We start from the raw sequence: 20,178 nt of genomic DNA, 5'->3' as shown, positions 1-20,178 counted from the left end.
AATGATGGCCATTCTGACCGATGTGAGGTGGTACCTCATTGTAGTTTTGATTTGCATTTCTCTAATAATTAGCGATGTTGAGCATCTTTTCATGTGCCTGTTGGCCATCTGTAGTCATTCTTTTCCTTTACCATTCTTCTAGTGGTTTATGGCTTTATGTTTTATATTTAAATGTTTCCGTTTCTCTGTAATTTATTTTGGTATATGCTATGAATCAGGGATCCACATTCTTTCTAAATGGCCACACTGTTTTCTGCATACTATTTACTGATCTAGCTTTTCCCCCATTGGTTTGAGATCATATGCTCATGTTTCATTTCCTTGTATCTGATGATGCCCACTCACAGAAATCTCTTTCAAGCTTTTGTTCTTCTTTACTTCTCTAGTATCATCATCAGTTATTAACCTCTTTAGGCTTGTCATGGTCCGCGGTGTATCATGCTGTCTTTCATACATACAATGCTGGTTTCAAAGTGTCCTGTTAATGATGATAAGCTTTGAAAGTTCAAAATTTCAAAGTGCCAAACAGAAAGATTCATTTTAGCATTTTTTCTAAAGAAGTGATGTTTCTTGTTTTTACTGTGAGTTGAAATTCTTGGGTATTTTTTTTTTTTTTAGTGATTTCCATGTCATATTTTCTGAATATAGAGTGACTTGGTGATCTCAGAATTTGAAGCAACAAGTAAATTCATATTTTGGAGAAAGTTTTAATGATAGCACAATGACTGGCATATAGTATTAGCCCTCAAGAAATAGCACTTTATTAATTTCATTGATCATATACATATTTTTAGGCACTCAAGAAATCACATATATTTTCCATGGAAGAGAGCCTCTGCTTTGGGAAAATGAAAACTACGCCTTGTTCTACTAACACTTTTAATTTGTGGTTTCCAAAACAGTGTGCGTGGTGGATAAGATAGTGTGCGTGTTGAGTAAGATTTAACAATATACGTAATTTGAGGAGAGGGAGGTGGGTAAATGGGATTCAGACCACATTAAAAAATGCATTTTTACTTTTTCAACAAAAATGACACAATATACCTCATACTACAGACTTTTATTTTATTGCTTGTAAGAATTCTGGTTTTATGTATTTCTGTTGATTTATTTTTATTGTTCTGCTTATGAAAGTACCACTTTTTCACTGCAAAAATTTTGGACAGTAGAGAAGTATAAAGAAGAAATTAATCATTCAGCCATAATCTCACTTCATTTTAGTGCCCATTCATTGTTTTTTCTTCTTGACATTTTATTTTTATGTATGTGTGTATATGTGTATGTTTAGTTTAGTTTATAAATAGGCTTATACTCCATGTATACTGAATTATAACCCCATTTTTACCCATATGATTCACATTAATAAACTTAGGTCTACATTTTTAATAAATAACTATGTAGAGTTTAATTGTCTGGATGTACAATAATTTAATCATTCTCCTACTGATGGACATTAAGGTTATTAAATTTTAGTCTATACTTATTTCTTAGGTTATATTATTCATTGGAGAAATTCTGAGTTAAAGGATATGAACTTTCTTAAGGCTTTTAAACATTGACCAAGGGCTTTCCTGGTGGCACAGTGGTTAAGAATCTGCCTGCCAATGCTGGGGACAAGGGTTTGAGCCCTGGCCCGGAAAGATCCCACATGCCGCGGAGCAACTAAGCCCGTGTGCCACAACTACTGACCCTGTGCTCTACAACTTGCGTGCCACAACTACGGAGCCCGCATGCCACAACTACTGAAGCCCACGCGCCTAGAGCCCGCGCTCCGCAACAAGAGAAGTCACCGCAGTGAGAAGCCCGTGCTACACAATGAAGAGTAGCCCCCTCACTGCAACCAGAGAAAGCCCGTGCACAGCAGCAAAGACCCAACGCGGCCAAAAATTAAAAAAATAAAAAATTAATTAATTAATTTTTAAAAACCCGAAAAAACATTGACCTATCCTCCACCAAAGAGGTTATTCTAATTTATATTATTCTCAGCATATGATAGTATACTATCTCAGTATCATTATCTCAGTATATGATAGTACAAATAAATGCCCAGTGTACAAAACTGGAAAACATAGGAAAGCCCAAAGAATACATTAAAAAAAAATCACACTTTGTTTATTCATTTGCTTATTCTTCAAGCAACAAATATTTATGATGCTCCTTCTGTGTACCAGGGATTATTGTAGGGGCTGAGAATACAAGAGTGCACAAAATAGACAAAAAGCCACTCTGTCTTAGAACCTAAATTTTAGTGGGAAAAGAAAGAAAATAAGTAAAACACATGGTATTTTAGGTAGTAAGAAGTGCTATGGAGAAAGTGGGGGCAGGGGGTAGGGCACCCCAAGGGTTGGGGCTTTTATTCTGCATGAGATGGGAAGTCATTAGAGAATTTTGACGAGAGGTGTAATTTATCTGACTAATGTGTTAATAGGACCTCTGGCTGCTGTATAGATAATAGAATGAAGAGAGGAAGCAGGGGGACCAACTCTAAGGTTGACCAGTGTATTAGGGTTCTCCAGAGAGACAGAACCAGTAGTAGGTAGATAGATGGATAGATGGATAATTTAGAGAATTGGCTCACATGATTGTGGGGACTGGCAAATTTGAAATTTGTGTGGCAGAGAAGCAGAAATGCAGGCAAGATTTATCTTTTACAGTCTTGAGGCAGCATCTTTGCTCTTAAGGCCTTCAACTTACTACACGAGGCCCCACCTGCATTTTGGAGGGTAATCTGCTTTACTCAAAGTCTACTGATTATAAATGTTAATCACATCTACAAAATACCTTCACAGCAACATGTAGACTAAAGCTTGACCACACAACTGGCCAAGTTTGTTGTGGCCAAGCTGAAACATAAAATTAACCATTACAACTGTGACTGAAAAGAGGCCCATCTTTGGAGTTAGGGATACAAATGGGAACAGAGGTAGTCCATGACCAAATGAAGAAAGAAAAGGTGAGTGTGACATTAGTAAAAATGATACCAGTCTTATCAAGCCAATATCATTTATATCACCAATATCTAATAACCATTTAGTCAGAGGTGATTTGGACTTTGGAGTCCATGGTATGGGAAGATAAAAATATGATATGTGTCTACTTGCAATAATGAAATGCTTCAGTAATGATTCTTCATAAAGAGTCACTCAGTACATAGTACTCATTTTGTGGAAGAACCATAAGTGTGTAGGGAACTCACAGTTAACACTTAACGCTAGACACATTACTAAGCCCTTTCCCATATATTGTCTTTTTTAATCCTCTGAACAAATTTTACGAACTAGGTTTTGTTATGTCTGTTTTATACATGAGGAAACTGAGAAAGAAAGCTTGCGACTTGCCTAAGGGCACACACCTACTAAGTGGCAAAGCCAAGATTTAAGCCTAGTCTCTCTGGTTCCAATACACCTTATTGCCTCGTAAAGTAGAAACTATTTTCATAGAGACGATTATCTGTATTTTAAGTTGTAAATAGGGTTTTCTAGGACAATTACGCAATAGGAATGCTATTTATGTTGTTACACCAGTAGCGTACATGATCAAATATCTCTTCTTTAGAGGCCTTCTCTGGCCACCCAATCTAAAATAGCTTCCTGCTTTTCACTCTGTTCCTTTGCCCTACTTTATTTTTTCTTCAGAACACTTAGCACTGCCTGAAATTACATTCCATGTTTGTTTTTTTTCCTCCTGTCTGTTGTGTTTTTCCCCCATCAGAATCCCAAGTTCCATGAGAAAAGGGTCAGTCATGTCTTACTGTTCACTGAATGACAAATTCACCTGTTTGTAAAATAGTTCCTGGACAGACAGAATAAACTGGAGTGTGAAGGAATGCCTGTCTCTAAGCTTCGTTGGGATTATATGGGGTAGTGGTATTTGCTGTCATAGCCAGAACTACTTTCGACTTAATTCTCTGAGTTCTTTGAATCCAGGTATTCAAGTGAGTTGAAGGGAGTTCCTTGAGTAAAAATTGATTTTTCTTTGAAGGATAGCTTATTGTATTGTGGTTGTTTTGCTTTAAAAATCTTTTCTGATTATAAAAACAGTACATGCATATTGTAGAATGTTGGGATAAAAGTGGAAAGAAAAATGAGAAATAATCCTCAATTTAGGGAGTGCCATTCTTAGTATTTTGGCATATTGTCTTTGAGTTTTTAATCTTTGCATATGCTTTACATAGTTGAGAATTATATATATATATGATTATATATATAACTTTATATGCTTTATTTTACTTTACATGCTTTGTACACTTATTCAGAATTATTGGGTTAATGTTTTCCTATCATTAAAAATTTCTCATAATTTGAAATTACCATATTTCATGAACAGCCCATAATTTAACATTTTTCTGGGTGCTTAAACTCTTCACTTTTAATTATTAAAAACGCATCTCCATCTTTTTGCATAATTCTTTGCTGTCATTTTCAGTTACCTAGGATATATTCCTAGGAGATGTACTGTATATATCCTGTCAAATTGTTTTCCAGAGGGTTTGCATATCATTGTACCCTCACTGGGATTGAACATTATTATTCTAAAAAAATTTAACAAGGCTGATTTGTGTGATTCAGTAGAATACTCTAAATTCACAGGCCTCTTCACAAATGGCAGCTCTCCTCTCTGAGCAATTTGAGTATAAGTTGAGTCAGCTAAGGCATGGCCTACTAAAATAAGATCTAATAATACTGGATATGCTTGGCCAAGAATTAAGGACTTGAGAGACATTTTCCAACATGTGCCTTCTTATTGAATTGCCTGGGTGCTCTGACTAGAATTCAAAATCGAGATTATTCAGTTTAGATGAGGTTATTCAGAAAATACAGAAAGTATAGAATCACCCATAACACATTTCGTACATTTTTACTGATTGCTTGCTGTGTGCCATGCACTGTGCTATGACCCGGTAGTACAAAGAACCAGCTGCCAACCTTTGTAGATAGACGGCATATGAAAACTGTTTACCCCAGTAAAGGAAGGTTCTTTCTACCGCATTCTCCCTTTAGAAAACCAGGAGTCGCTTACTGAAGTCCTTGTAAAATCTCTTATATTATAGCATGCTTCCATCTTTTTAAATTCGGAGTAAAAGGCAAATGTTAAATCCTTCATCTATAAGACAACAGGAAATGAAAAATTAAGGATTAGAGTAATGGTAACCAGAAGAAACCATCACCTAATTAATTTCAAAGTAAAAACTTAGCCAGAAGAAACATCGCCCAGAGGGATCTGGTAGAGTTCACAGGAAAGAGATGGTTGGATGAATCCCTAACTGTCAACTAGTAGTGAATGGCTTGGGGAAGACACTGAGCCTGTAGTGTCCTCAGTCAGTACTGGTTTGAGATGTTTACTCAAATCATCCGACAGTGATGGTGAAAAAGGCACAAAACATGTCAGCACAGTTTTTTCCTGGGGTTATGATCCCACAGTTTGAAGTGTTGGGTATTAGTTATTGCAAACCAGCCATTGAAAGATTTATTTTTATTGATTTTGAGACAGTCTTGAGCTCAATTGTAAGTACAGTACTAAGAACTTTTTGTTTCTCAAATTATGTGAAAGTAAAGCTGACTGAATGCTCCGTCATGTTCTAGTGTTTTAGTGTATATTTCTTACAAAGGAGGATGTTCTACGTAATCATAATATGAGAATCAAACCAGTAAATTAACATTGGATACATTACTGCCATCCAGTCCTCAGTCTCTTGAGCTTCATCAAAGGTCCAATAATGTCCTTTGTAGCAAAGGTATCCAGTTCAGAATGATAAGCCGCCTTTAGTTGTCATACTTCTTTAGTTTCTTTCAATCTGGAACAGTTTTTCCAGCTTTCATGGACTTCTGTGACCTTGGCACTTTTGAAGATTACAGATCAGTTATTTTGTAGTATGTCTGTCAATGTAGGTTTGTCTGTTTCCTTATGATTAAATTTAGTTTATACATCTTTGAAAGGAATATCACAGAAGTGATGCTGTGTTCTTTATCTTTGCATCTTATTAGGTAGTACACGATTTTGATTTCTCTTGTTACTAATGGTGGTCATCTTGATTATTTGAGAAAGGTGGTATCCAGGAGCTTTCTTCACTCTAAAGTTACCCTTTTTCTCTCTGTAATTAAGTATTTTGTGGAGAGGTACTTTGAAACTGTATAAATGTCCTCTTTTCATTAGAATTTAAGTTTATTCACTTATAGACTTGTGGTTTCTTATTTTTTTCAGTGGGTTATAATCTGTTATTATGATTATGTATTTTGATGGTCAGATTGTTCAAAGCTTGGCCATTGCATGCCCTTTCAAGCTGGGTCCTGTATCCTTTTGATCTGTCCTCATAATTCTTTAAGCACTTCTTGCTTTCTGGGGCAAAAAAAAAATTTTCCAGGCTCATCTTGTATTTACCCATAGTCAGCCCTGGAATTAGTCAATTCTGTAAGGAACCTTGGTTTCTTTTTGTGAAGAATGGTATTTAGATCTGGTTGGTAAGTGTGCTTAGTGCTATTGGTATGTCACTGCTTCTATAGGCTCTCTCAGCCAACAGTGTTAGGTAATATATGTATAATTTTGTCTGTGTGAAAAAAGCTCCCTTCTTTTCTGTGTATTAAAAAGCCGCGAGTTCACGGTGATAGTTCTAGTCCAGTCTTAGAGATTTCATTGTAGTTTTCTAAGATAGCCCTTTTCATATTTGTAACTCCCTTCTCTAACAGTGAGAAACAATGACTCCTGTTTTCCACAGTATATTTACTCACTTGCTCAGTTCTAGAATGCATATTCAGTAGTTTTAGAATTGCTTACCTATATCACTGAAAAATAAGTTTACTAACCATACTGAATATTTCTTTACAATTAACTTTTGGTTTTGGCTATATATTCTAACTGCTGAGTTCCAGAGTCACTTGGGTTAATTTTTTCCTCACCATTAAGTATGATTATGTTATTCAATTGAAATGTATTTAGGTTCGTTTGTTTCTGTTGATATTCCATCTCTCTCTCCCAATCGTTGTTGATTTTATTTTTTTGAGTATATAAAGCATGTATTGCGGTTCTAAGAGTAAAAACAATACAGAAAGGTCATCCTTTCTGTCCTGTTCCCATTTCTCTGTTCTTTCCATCCTGTTTCCATTGGGTAACGAATTTTTTTAGTTTCTGGTTTATCCTTCCTGGGTTTCTTTATTTACTAAGGAACAGGTACCCACATGTATATTTTCTTATTTCTGTTTATTTCTTATACAAAGGTTAGTATATAGGTAGATACTATTTTGCACTTTGCTTTTTTCACCTGAAAATGTACCCTGAAAATTACTCTGTATTAGCCCATAGAGGCCTTTCTTATTCTTGCATAAGGCTGCATACTGTGTGTTGATACACCATAGTATATTTGGCTAGGATCTTACCTATGAGCATGCAGGTTGTTTTGTTTTTGTTTTTTTTTTTAAATTACAAACAGGGCTCCAGTGCCTATGTTTACCTTGTGCATATGTGTTTTCATAGTATTTAATTATAGTGTATCTTCAGGGAAAATTCCTAGAAACGTGTTATTGGATCAAAAGGGATGAATTGGGAAATTGGGATTGACATATATACACTAATATGTATAAAAAAGATAACTAGTAATAACCTGCTGTCTAAAAATAAATAAATAAAATTAAAAGAAACCCCCAAAAAACCAAAAACAAGCAAACAAAAAAAAAGGTTGATACAGGATCAAAGGTAATGCCGGATCAAAACGTCAAGCTACTTGTGTAGTTTTGTTAGATATTGCCAAATTCTCCTCCAGAAGGGTTGTACACATTTGCCTTCCCACCAGAAGTATATGAGAGTGCCTGTTTCCTTACTCTTTTACTGACAGAATGTCTTGTCATACTTGTGAATATTTGCCAGTGTTAGGTGAGAAATGTATAGCTTTAATTTGCATCTCTTTAATTATGAGTAAGTCTAAACATCTTTTCTTATTTTTTTTTTTTTTTTATTTTATTTTATTTTTTTTTTGCGGTACGCGGGCCTCTCACTGTTGTGGCCTCTCCCGTTGCGGAGCACAGGCTCCGGATGCGCAGGCTCAGCGGCCATGGCTCACGGGCCCAGCCGCTCCGCGGCATATGGGATCCTCCCAGACCGGGGCACGAACCCGTATCCCCTGCATCGGCAGGCGGACTCTCAACCACTGCGCCACCAGGGAGGCCCATCTTTTCTTATTTAAGGGTTGTTTTTATATCTTTTAAAAAGTCTGTCCATGTCCTTTCCTCATTTTCCTTTTGGGATTTTGGTAATTTTTATCCCCCTCAATTTAAAAGAAAAATTTAGGTATATAAGTCCTTTTACCTGTGACATACGTTGTAAATATTTTTTCCAGTGTTCTAATTTTATCTTTTTCCAAATGGCTGACCAGTTGTCCCAGCACTTATTAAAAAGTTTTGCAGTTTAGCAAATGCAAACTAATATAGAATGCATAAACAACAAGGTCCTACTGTATAGCACAAGGAACTATATTCAATATCCTATGATTAAACCATAATGGAAAAGAATATAAAAAAGAATGTATTACATATGTATAACTGAATCACTGTGGTACAGCAGAAACCAACACAATATTGAAGTTCCCTAGTGATTTGAGAAGCCACTTTTATCATGTACTAAATTTCCATATGTACCTGGGTCTATTTCTGAACATTCTATTCCATTAGGCCAGGATGTGGCAAACTATGGCCCTCTGGCCAAACCCAGCCCTATTTTTGTAAGTAATGTTATATTGGATCACAGCCCCACTCGTTTATTTACTTATCATCTATGGCTGCCTTTGTGCTACAACAGAAGAGTCAAGTAGTTGTGAAAGAAACTGTGAGGCTTGCAAAGCTTGAAATATTCACCTCTCATCCTTTACAGAAGCTTGCTGACCCCTACATCAGAGTAATTATCTATGCATATGCCACAAAAGAACCTTGTTTTTAACTAGAGAGACTTATAGTATGTTTAAATGTCTGGTGGGGCTAATTGCACCTTGTAGCTTTTCTTTTTGCATGTTGTTTTCTGAGTATTCTTATAAGTTTTTCCACATGAATTTGAGTACCAACTTGTCTGGCTCCACAAGAAGCTTTTTATGTGATACTGGGGTGTTTTAAAATTATAAATTAGGGTGAACTGTTCTCTTTATAATGTTGAGTTGTCTTATCCAAGAACTAATTTTGAAGAAAAGAATAGAGAAACTTATCAAAGAACCAAGCCACAAAAATGCATCAGACCAACATGGTTTCACAGGGGAATTCTACCAAATCTTCAAAGCATGTGTAGGCCAGAAGCTTCATAAATTGCTTCATAGCATTGATTTTGAAAGAAAACAGTTCTTCTGGGGGGAGTTATTTCTAGTTTTATATCTTTTGATCAGAGGCCATTATTATCTGATTTTTTTTTCTTTTGTAGAACTAATTTCTTTGTGATCAACTATATGATGAGTCTTCATAAATTTTTCATGTGTGCCTGAAAAACAGATTAGTCTCTATTTACAGGGTGTAAAGTTTGATATCGCTAATATTTGCTGTACCTTCTTGACTATGTTTATTCTTCTGAACTTTATTTTTTGGTCCTCTTGATCTGCTTTGTATTGGGAGTAGTGTGTGTTAGTGTGTTTTTAATCCATGTCTCTTTGCATATCTTTTAGTTTCTTTTCATGATGTGTTGTTTTCTTTGCTCTTTTATTTTTGAAATTTCTATTTAAACTTAGGTGTATATTTTTGTTCTATTGATTACCCTTTACTTACAACTTTTAAAATGCTTGTAATTCTTGGGATTTTATTTAATATTTTATTAACAAGTTTATCCTTTTAATGGAATTCTTTAACTGCCACCTGTTCACTATACAACAGTCAGGACTTGTTCTTTCCTCTTCTGATCCCTTCTTTTAAGCTGCATTATTTCTACTTTTCAGAATGTATCACATATTCTTCAACTCTCATCATCTCCATCTTTGTTTTATTCTTATATCCATACTGTAATTATTTTAAAATGTTTACCATTAATCTTTTTGCTAAAGTGTTCTGAGTCATCTCTTGGTTGCTCAAGGATACAGAATTCCCTGACCTGTTACCTGTTTGAAACTATTTTCCTGTTGTCTTTGGTTAGAAAATCTTTACCTTACACTTTCTTTTCTACAGTTTGGAAAATGCTGTTCCATTGATATGTTACTTGGTACATTGTTTTTAAGATATTTGATGCCAGTCTAATTCATGCTCTTTCTCTTGTAAGTTTTCTTTTAATTAAAAAATTTTTTGGACTGGAGACTGAGAAATCTTTTCTTTATCTTAAAGTCTAATAATTTTACTAGGGTATCTCTAGGAGTTTAATCCTGTGGGCCAATTTTCCCTAGTATCTGGAGACCCTGTTAACATGCAGTTCAGATTTCCTTTTATTTCTGGGAAGTTTTCTTGAATTATAGTGTTACTGAAACAAACTTGGGTCCACCCACCTGCACGCAGTAAAGCCAGTCTGTTGACACCAGGTTATGGTGAAAGAAAGTGCAGCGTTTATTGCAGGGCACGAAGCAAGGAGTCCAGGACAGCTAGTAGTCAAAACACCTGAACTCCCCAGTGGGTTTCAGGAAAACCCTTTTAAAGGCAAGGTGAGGGAGAGGAGTCCCAGGGTATGTGGTCAGCTCATGCATAGTTCTTTGGTTGATGGTGAGGTAACAGGGCTGTGTCATAGGGGTGAACATTATCAGTTCTTAGCCTCTAGTAGGCCTGTGGGGGCTGTGTGCTCATGGTCAGCAAGTAGGTAATGTTTTCCATTTGGTGGGCGTTTTAACATGTGTAAGACAGCTCAGGAAATGATACTAGTATCTAGGTACTTCAGATAGAGGCTAAAGCAGGGGATATTGGGGAGGGGTCTGTCCCTGAAAGGTTTCCTCTTTTTCTTCCATTTCAGCTACTTCTCTGTCCTGTTTTGTTTCTTTCTTTATCTCACTTTCATTCTCTTAGATTATTTTCCTGCTTTTCTTTAATGCCTATTATTATATTTTTCATTTGAATTTATCATTTTGGGAGCATTGTAATTTACTTTCATTTCTATTATAATCTTGTTTTTATTTCTTTACTGAGTTAAATCTTGTTTCATTTCTTTCTGCTTTTGGTATGTTTTCCTTCTTGAGTTTTGACTTTCTGATTCAAGGCATTTAAAAAATAACATCAAATATTTGTTTAAGCATATTGAGTTCAGTTTGGAGTACTCTTTTCAGGCACATTCTATAAGCGCAGTATGCCATAATGCACTAAGGCATACGTAGTATATAATAAATTTACTTTTCTTATGTATAACTAGAATGATAGTATCTATGTACTATCCTTAGGAAAATTAAGTGAACAATTACCAAAATCACTCTCCGTAGGGCTTAATTATCTTGTAGAACCCCAGTTAGGAAAGACTGATTTGAAGTTTTCATTTTCTTCCACCCCTCCCTGTCTTTTCTTCTTTTATGTGTGGGGATTTCATTAGCTGAATTTTCTTGTGTGTGTAGATGAAGATTTGCTTATGTCACTACATTTTGGGGGGCAGGACTGGCAGTTTGAGGTTAATTTTATGAGTCCTAGTTTAAGAACATCTTCTGTCAGTGTAACAAAACATAGTTTCAGGGCTTCCCTGGTGGCGCAGTGGTTGGGGGTCCGCCTGCCGATGCAGGGCACACGGGTTCGTGCCCGGGTCCGAGAGGATCCCACGTGCCGCGGAGCGGCTGGGCCTGTGGGCCATGGCCGCTGACCTGCGCTCCGCAGCAGGAGAGGCCACAACGGTGAGAGGTCCGCGTACCGCAAAAAAAAAAAAAAAAAAAACATAGTTTCTTTCTTCCTTTTTTGTTTTTTGACTGCGCCACACAGCATGTGGGATCTTATTTCCCAGACGAGGGATCGAACCCGCGTCCCCTTCAGTGGAAGCACGGAGTCTTAACCACTGGACTGCCAGGGAAGTCCCCCCACAAAGAACATAGTTTCTTTACTGGATGTCTTGTTTTGGGGTGGGGAGCAGGAGATTGAGGAGGAAGGGCTTTGCATCCTTTGAATGTTTCAAAAAATTCTTTAATCTTGCAGGATCTTAAAATCTCTCCCCTGCCATTTCTTCTTCCCTTAATTGTATGGTTTCCAAAAGACAACTGGCTTTTCCTTTCCTTTTTTTTTTTTTAATTAATAAACTTAATTTTTTAGAGCAGTTTTATCCTGAAACTGAGTGGAAAGTATAGACAGTTCCCAGTTCCCATATATCTCTCTCTTTTTTTTTCCTTTAGAATTATTTTATTAAATCATAAATGTACAACAGCTTTTACACACGGACTTAAATTTTTTTAAAGTGTAAATGTTATGTCTTATTACACCATGATCCTGGCTAGTAGCTTTTCAAAACATTGAGAAAAATCTTTAAAAAGGTTTCACATGTCACCTGAAACTTACAGATTTAACATTATCAAAGAAGGAATGCTTCTACACTCTTACAAAGACCACTAGAAAGAAACAACAATTAAAAAGCTAAGAAACTGTCTCAAAGGCTTTTTTTTTTTTAACAGTCCTTCCTCTACAGTAAGGTAATGTTATTAAATAATCCAGTCCATTCACAAAATGGTTCTCTGCATCTGCTCTGGTGTCTTCTGCTATATCACTGCATATTTATGCATGACTGAGATAAGAGTTTCCTTAACATTGTTACTTCGGTAACCTGAAGCTGCTCTGTTACCTCTGGGCTCTCATCCTCTCCGATTTATACAGTGAAGCCCATGGTAAATAGGAAGAAGCTCAATATTGGCTTCTCCCTCCATAACCCCCACTTCCTCCACTGCCTCCTGGACCATAGTTTCCTCCACCATATGGTCCCTCATGTTCCTGCTGCCACCAGAGTCTCAACTCTTCTTAGTTAGAAGGTTGCTGGTTATAATTTCCACTTCCATAATTTCCTCCTCTGTAGTTGTCATAACCACCTCCATAGCCCCCACCCTGGTTGCCATATCCAGGTCCTCCACCACCATATCCTCCTCTTCCTCCCCCATAATCAGGGCTACCTTCAAAATTGCCACCTCCAGGCCCTCCTCAATACCCATTATAGCCATCCCCAAATCCATGACCGCTTCCATATCCATCAGATCCTCCTCTGAAGTTACTTCCTGGTCCTGGTCCAAAATTTCCACCACCACCACCACGAGAATCTCCAAAACCAAAGTGGCCTACTCTTCCACTTCTAGAACTTTGGACTTCCTGCATTTCTTGTCTAGACAAAGCCTTTCTTACTTCTGCATTATGACCATTGATAGTATGGTATTTCTGCAACACAGTCTTATCCACAGGATCACGGTCATCAAAAGTAACAAACCCAAAGCCTCTTTTCTTTCCAGACTGCCTATCAGTAATTATCTCAGTGGTCTCAATTTTTCCATATTCCTCAAAGTAATCTCTAAGTTGATGTTCCTCAGTATCTTCTTTAATTCCACCTACAGATAGCTTCTTCACAGTGACATGAGCCCCTGGCTTTCCAGAGTCCTCTCTTGCAACAGCACATTTTGGCTCAACTACTCTCCCATCAGTTGAATGAGGTCTTGCAGCCATGGTGGCATCAACCTCAGCCATGGATGAAAAAGTTACAAAACCAAATCCTCTTGATCTTTTGCTTGCAGGATCGCTCATTACCACACAGTCTGTAAGTTTTCCCCATTGCTCGTAGTAGTTCCTCAGACTTTCTTCTGTAGTTTCAAAGCTCAAGCCACAATAAAGAGTTCACGGAATTGTTCCTTTTCTCTCTCCATCGCGGACTCAGTTGCTTCAGCCCGATTGGCCGCAGCCGAGCGAGATGAGAGAGATCTCTGCGGACGAACATGAACCGGACTCGTCCTGGCGCTGTAGTGAGAACTGCCGCAGCTCGGGAAACAGCACCGCTAGGAGCACCTCCACTCGTGACCCGGCGCTGCTGCCACTGCCGCTTGAGCCGCTGCCGCCACTTTTCTAGAACCTTCCCCCTGACTAACGCATCTTCCCTACCTCAGGCTGTTGCGTACCCATATATCTCTTGTCCTTACACAGGCGCAACCTCCCCCACTATTGACATCCTGCACCCGAGTGGTATATTTGTTACAATCCATGGACCTACATCATCATCGGTTTTGACACATATATAACGTGAATCTGCCATTACAGTGTCATACAGAATAGTTGCACTGCCCTAAAAATCCTCTGTGCCCTGCCTATTCTTCCCTCTCTCCTCCTGACCCCTGGCAACCACTATTATTTTTACTGTCTCCATAGTTTTACCTTTTCCAGAATGTCATATAACGGGAATCATATAGTATGTAGCCATTTCACATTGGCTTTTTTCACTTAGTAATACTTATCTGAGTTTCCTTCGTGTCTTTTTATGGCTTGAAAGCTCCTTTCTGTTTAGTGCCAAATAATATTTCATTGTCTGGCTATATTACAGTTTATCCATTCACCTACAGAAGGACATCCTGGTTGCTTCCAAATTTTGGCTATTATCAATAAAGCCGCTATAAACATCACTGAGCAGGTTTTTGTGTGGACATAAGTTTTCAATTTATTTGGGTAAATACCAAAAAGCGTGATTGCTGGATCGGATAAGAGTATGTTTAGTTTTGTAAGAAACTGCTGAATTTCCAAAGTAGCTGTACCATTTTGCATTCCCGTTAGTAGTGAATGAGAATTCCTGTGGCTCCATATCCTCACCAGCATTTGGTGTTGTCCATGTTTTGTATTTTGGCCATTCTGATAGGTGTGTAGTGGTATCTCATTGTTTTAATTTGATATATGATGACCTATGATGTGAACATCTTTTCATATGCTTACTGCCATTTGTATATATTCTTTGGTGAGGTGTCTGTTCATGTCTTGCCCATTTTAAAATTTGCATTGTTCATCTTATTAAGTTTTAAGGGTTTTTTTTTTTTGTATTATTTTGGCTAACAGTCCTTTATCAGATTTGTCTTTTGAAAATATTTTCTTCAAGTCTGTGGCTTCTCTCTCTCTTTTTTTTTTTTCATTCTCTTTTGATATTGTCTTTCACAGAGCAGAAGTTTTTAATTTTAATCAAGTCCAGCTTATCAATTATTTCTTTCATGGACTGTGCCTTTGGTGTTGTATCTAAAAAGTCATCACTATACCCAAGGTCACCTAAATTTTCTCCTATGTTATTCCAGTACCATTTGTTGACAAGATTATCTTTGCTCCATTGTATTGCCTTTGCTTCTCTGTCAAAGATCAGCTGATTATATGGGTCTGTTTCTGGGCTCTCTCTTCTGTTTTCTTGATCTGTTTGTCTGTTCTTTCAGCAGTACCACACACTATCTTGATTAGTGTTACTTTATAGTAATTCCTGAAGTTAGGAAGTGTCAGTTCTTTGACTTTCTTCTGTTCCTTTAACATTGTGTTCTCTATTCTAGATCTTTTATCTCTTCATATAAACTTGAGAATTAGCTTGTTTGAGAGTCATAAAATAACTTGCTGGAATTTTGATTGGGATTGCATTGAATATTTAGATCAAGGTGGGAAGAACTGACATCTTGACAATAATGAGTCTTACCATCTATGAACATGGAATATCTCCTTTATTTCGTTCTTTAATATCTTTCGTTAGAGTTTTATAGTTTTCCTCGTATAGATCTTACACATATTTTGTTAACTTTATACCTAAATACTTCATTTTGGTGGGGTCCTAATGTAAATGGTAATGTATTCTTAATTTTAAATTCCACTTGTTCATTGCTGGTATATATGAAATGTGATTGACTTTATATTAACCTTGCATCCTGCAACCTTGCTACAATTGATTACTAGTTCCACGAGTTTGGGGGTCATTTTTTTGTTTGTTTTTTCTACATAGATGATGATGGCATCTGTGAACAAAGATAGTTTTCTTCCTTCCCGATATGTATTCTTTTTATTTCCTTGTTGTGTCATATTGCATTAGCTAGAACTCCCACTACAATGCTGAAAAACAGTGATGAGAGGGGACATCCTTGCATTGTTCCTTAGCATGAAAACTTCAAGTTTTTTACCATTAGGTATGATGTCAACTATGGGTTTTTTGTAGATGTTCTTTATCAAGTTGAAGTGCTCCCTCCATTTGCCTTTCCTTTTACACTCTTTTTCCTTAAAGAGTGGTGCCTGGAAGACTATTTCTTTGCATCTCGAATCCTCTTTTGAGTCCCAAATTTGTAATCAACTCTGACCTATCAAAACTCTTTCTCAGTATTTTCACACTTAATGGGATTTTATGTCAGTCTTCAGTCTGCTGCTTGTTTTCCTCTTTTTTTTTCTTTTGCACAGTTGTCCTGGACTACCCTTGCTCTTCATGAAGGCTTATGGTAGGAACATATGGGCATCCTAGGATCTAAGTATTTCTTTTTCTACTTATTTTCTATTCCTTCTACTTATGCTGAGGGCTTGAGTTTTGTGTAGCTTCGTTTGTTCTTTTTATTTTTTTTATGCTGTGACTTTGCCAGCATTGCATATTAGTTCTACTTGTTTTGTTTTGTACACTCTTTGGATTTTATGTCTAGAGAGTCATGCCATCTGGATGCTTTCTGATATTTATGCTTTTTATTTCTTTTTCTTGACTTATTGCACTGGCTATAACTAGTGAAATTTGTATTGAACAGAAGTGTGACAATGGATATTCTACTTTTGCTTTTGAGTACAGTGGAAAGTGTTTCATTTTTGACCATTAAGTATGATACTAGCTATAGGTTTTAAAAATATATGTCCTTTATCACATTGAGGAAGTTACATGAGAGTTTTTAATCATGAGTGCATTTTGAATTTTGTTATATGCCCTAAATGCATCTATTGAAATCATCATATAACTTTTCTTATTCTCTTAATATGGTGTATTACATTGATTTTCTTGAATGTTCAGCTAATCTTTAATTCTGGGAAAGCCCCAACTGATCATGATGTATTATCATTTTTATATAATTTTATATTTGATTTGCTAATATTCGGTTGAGGGTATTTTAATCTTTTTACCTGAAGGTAATTGGTCAATACTTCCTTTTTTGATAATGTCTTTTCTCAGGTTTTAGCATTATGATTAGCCTAATAAAATGAATTAATCTTGGGCTTCCCTGGTGGCACAGTGGTTGAGAGTCCGCCTGCCGATGCAGGGGACACAGGTTCGTGCCCCAGTCCGGGAAGATCCCACATGCCGCGGAGGGGCTGGGCCCGTGAGCCATGGCCACTGAGCCTGTGCGTCCGGAGCCTGTGCTCCACAATGGGAGAGGCCACAACAGTGAGAGGCCTGCTTACCACAAAAAAAAAAAAAAAAAAAAGAATTAATCTCTCTATATCTAAAAAGAGTTTGGGAAAGATTACTGTTATTTCTTCCTTAAATGTTTGATAGTATTTATCAATAAAGCCATTTAGGGCTTGAGTTTGCTTTGTGGGAAAGTTTTTGTTTTTGTGTAGCACTTAAATTTTTTAAAAAGTTAACTTTTTTGATGTGTAGTTTATATATAATAAAATTCACCAATTTAAATTTCTAGTTCAGATGAATGTAGTATAATATCTACAACAATCATGTACTGGTCTTTCTTCTGTGTGTGTGTGATATTGATAGATTTTTTTTTGAATTTTATTTATTTTCTTATACAGGTTCTTATTAGTCATCCATTTTATACACATCAGTGTATACATGTCAATCCCAATCTCCCAATTCATCACACCACCACCACCCCCCACCGCTTTCCCCCCTTGGTGTCCATACGTTTGTTCTCTACATCTGTGTCTCAGTTTCTGCTGCAAATCGGTTCATCTGTACCATTTTTCTAGATTCCACATATATGCATTAATATATGATATTTGTTTTTCTCTTTCTGACTTACTTCACTCTGTATGACAGTCTCTAGATCCATCCACCTCTCTACAAATGACCCCATTTCGTTCCATTTTATGGCTGAGTAATATTCCATTGTATATATGTACCACACCTTCTTTATCCATTCGACTGTCGATGGGCATTTAGGTTGCTTCCATGACGTGGCTATTGTAAATAGTGCTGCAATGATCATTGGGGTGCGTGTGTCTTTTTGAATTATGGTTTTCCCTGGGTATATGCCCAGTAGTGGGATTGGTGGGTCATATGGTAATTCTATGTTTAGTTTTTTTAAGGAACCTCCATACTGTTCTCCATGGTGACTGTATCAATTTACATTCCCACCAACAATGCAAGAGGGTTCCCTTTTCTCCACACCCTCTCCAGCATTTGTTGTTTGTAGATTTTCTGATGATGCCCATTCTAACTGGTGTGAGGTGATACCTCACTGTAGTTTTGATTTGCATTTCTCTAATAATTAGTGGTGTTGAGCAGCTTTTCATGTGCTTCTTGGCCATCTGTATGTCTTCTTTGGAGAAATGTCTATTTAGGTCTTCTGCCCATTTTTGGATTGGGTTGTTTGTTTTTTTCATATTGAGCTGCATGAGCTGTTTATATATTTTGGAGATTAATCCTTTGTCCATTGATTCATTTGCAAATATTTTCTCCCATTCTGAGGGTTGTCTTTTTGTCTTGTTTATGGTTTCCTTAGCTGTGCAAAAGCTTTGAAATTTCCTTAGGTCCCATTTGTTAATTTTTGTTTTTATTTCCATTACTCTAGGAGGTGGATCAAAAAAGATCTTGCTGTGATTTATGTCGAAGAGTGTTCTTCCTATGTTTTCCTCTAAGAGTTTTATAGTATCTTGTCTTACATTTAGGTCTCTAATCCATTTTGAGTTTATTTTTGTGCATGGTGTTAGGGAGTATTCTAACTCCATTCTTTAACATGTAGCTGTCCAGTTTTCCCAGCACCACTTATTGAAGAGACTGTCTTTTCTCCATTGTATATCCTTGCCTCCTTTGTCATAGATTAGTTGACCATAGGTGTGTGGATTTATCTCTGGGCTTTCTATCCTGTTCCATTGATCTATGTTTCTGTTTTTGTGACAGTACCATATTGTCTTGATTACTGTAGCTTCATAGTATAGTCTGAAGTCAGGGAGTCTGATTCCTCCAGCTCCGTTTTTTTCCCTCAAGACCACTTTGGCTATTCGGGGTCTTTTGTATCTCCATACAAATTTTAAGATTTTTTATTCTAGTTCTGTAAAAAATGCCATTGGTAATTTGATAGAGATTGCATTGAATCTGTAGATTGCTTTGGGTAGTACAGTCATTTCCACAATATTGATTCTTCCAATCCAAGAACTTGGTATATCTCTCCATCTGTTTGTATCATCTTTAATTTCTTTCATCAGTGTCTTATAGTTTTCTGCATACAGGTCTTTTGTCTTCCTAGGTAGATTTATTCCTAGCTATTTTATTCTTTTTGTTGCAGTGGTAAGTGGGAGTGTTTCCTTAATTTCTCTTTCAGATTTGTCATCATTAGTGTATAGGAATGCAAGAGATTTCTGTGCATAATTTTGTATTCTGCAACTTTACCAAATTCATTGATGAGCTCTAGTGGTGGCATCTTCAGGATTCTCTGTGTATAGTAGTATCATGTCATCTGCAAACAGTGACAGTTTTACTTCTTCTTTTCCAATTTGTAGTCCATTTATTTCCTTTTCTTCTCTGATTGCCGTGGCTAGGACTTCCAAAACTATGTTGAATAATAGTGGTGAGAGTGGACATCCTTGTTTTGTTCCTGATCTTAGAGGAAATGGTTTCAGTTTTTCACCATTGAGAATGATGTTTGCTGTGGGTTTGTTGTATATGGCCTTTATTGTGTTGAGGTAGGTTCCCTCTATGCCCACTTTCTGGAGAGTTTTTATCATAAATGGGTGTTGAATTTTGTCAAAAGCTTTTTCTCCACCTATTGAGATGATCATATGGTTTTTTTCTTCGATTTGTTAATATAGTGTATCACATTGGTTGATTTGTGTATATTGAAGAATCCTTGCATTCCTGGGATAAATCTCACTTCATCATGCTGTATGATCCCTTTAATGTGTTGTTGGATTCTGTTTGCTAGTATTTTGTGAAGGATTTTTGCATCAATATTCATCAGTGATATTGGTCTGTAATCTTTTTTTTGTAGTATCTTTGGTTTTGGTAGCAGGGTGATGGTGGCCTCATAAAATGAGTTTGGGAGTGTTCCTTCCTCTGCATTTTTTTGGAAGAGTTGGAGAAGGATGGGTGTTAGCTCTTCTCTAAATGTTTGATAGAATTCACCTGTGAAGCCATCTGGTCCTGGACTTTTGTTTGTTG

The 20,178-nt window shown here is 36.8% G+C and overlaps 1 protein-coding gene and 1 pseudogene across 2 annotated transcripts in view; one reads left to right on the top strand and one right to left on the bottom strand.

Annotated features, from left to right (window-relative positions):
* Positions 1–20,178, top strand: part of FBXW11 (F-box and WD repeat domain containing 11) — a gene marked incomplete at its 5' end in the record, with an annotated part of 123,402 nt that overhangs the window by 46,249 nt on the left and 56,975 nt on the right. The window lies entirely within an intron of this gene.
* On the bottom strand, positions 12,738–13,789 carry LOC307051719 (heterogeneous nuclear ribonucleoproteins A2/B1-like; annotated as a pseudogene). The gene has a single exon. The product of its transcript is annotated as a heterogeneous nuclear ribonucleoproteins A2/B1-like (transcript).

The sequence above is a fragment of the Hyperoodon ampullatus genome (assembly GCF_949752795.1).
Source record: "Hyperoodon ampullatus genome assembly, chromosome: 4".
Lineage (NCBI taxonomy): Eukaryota > Metazoa > Chordata > Mammalia > Artiodactyla > Ziphiidae > Hyperoodon > Hyperoodon ampullatus.
Note: the sequence above shows the minus strand (reverse complement) of the source record. Positions and strands in the feature narration are given on the sequence as shown.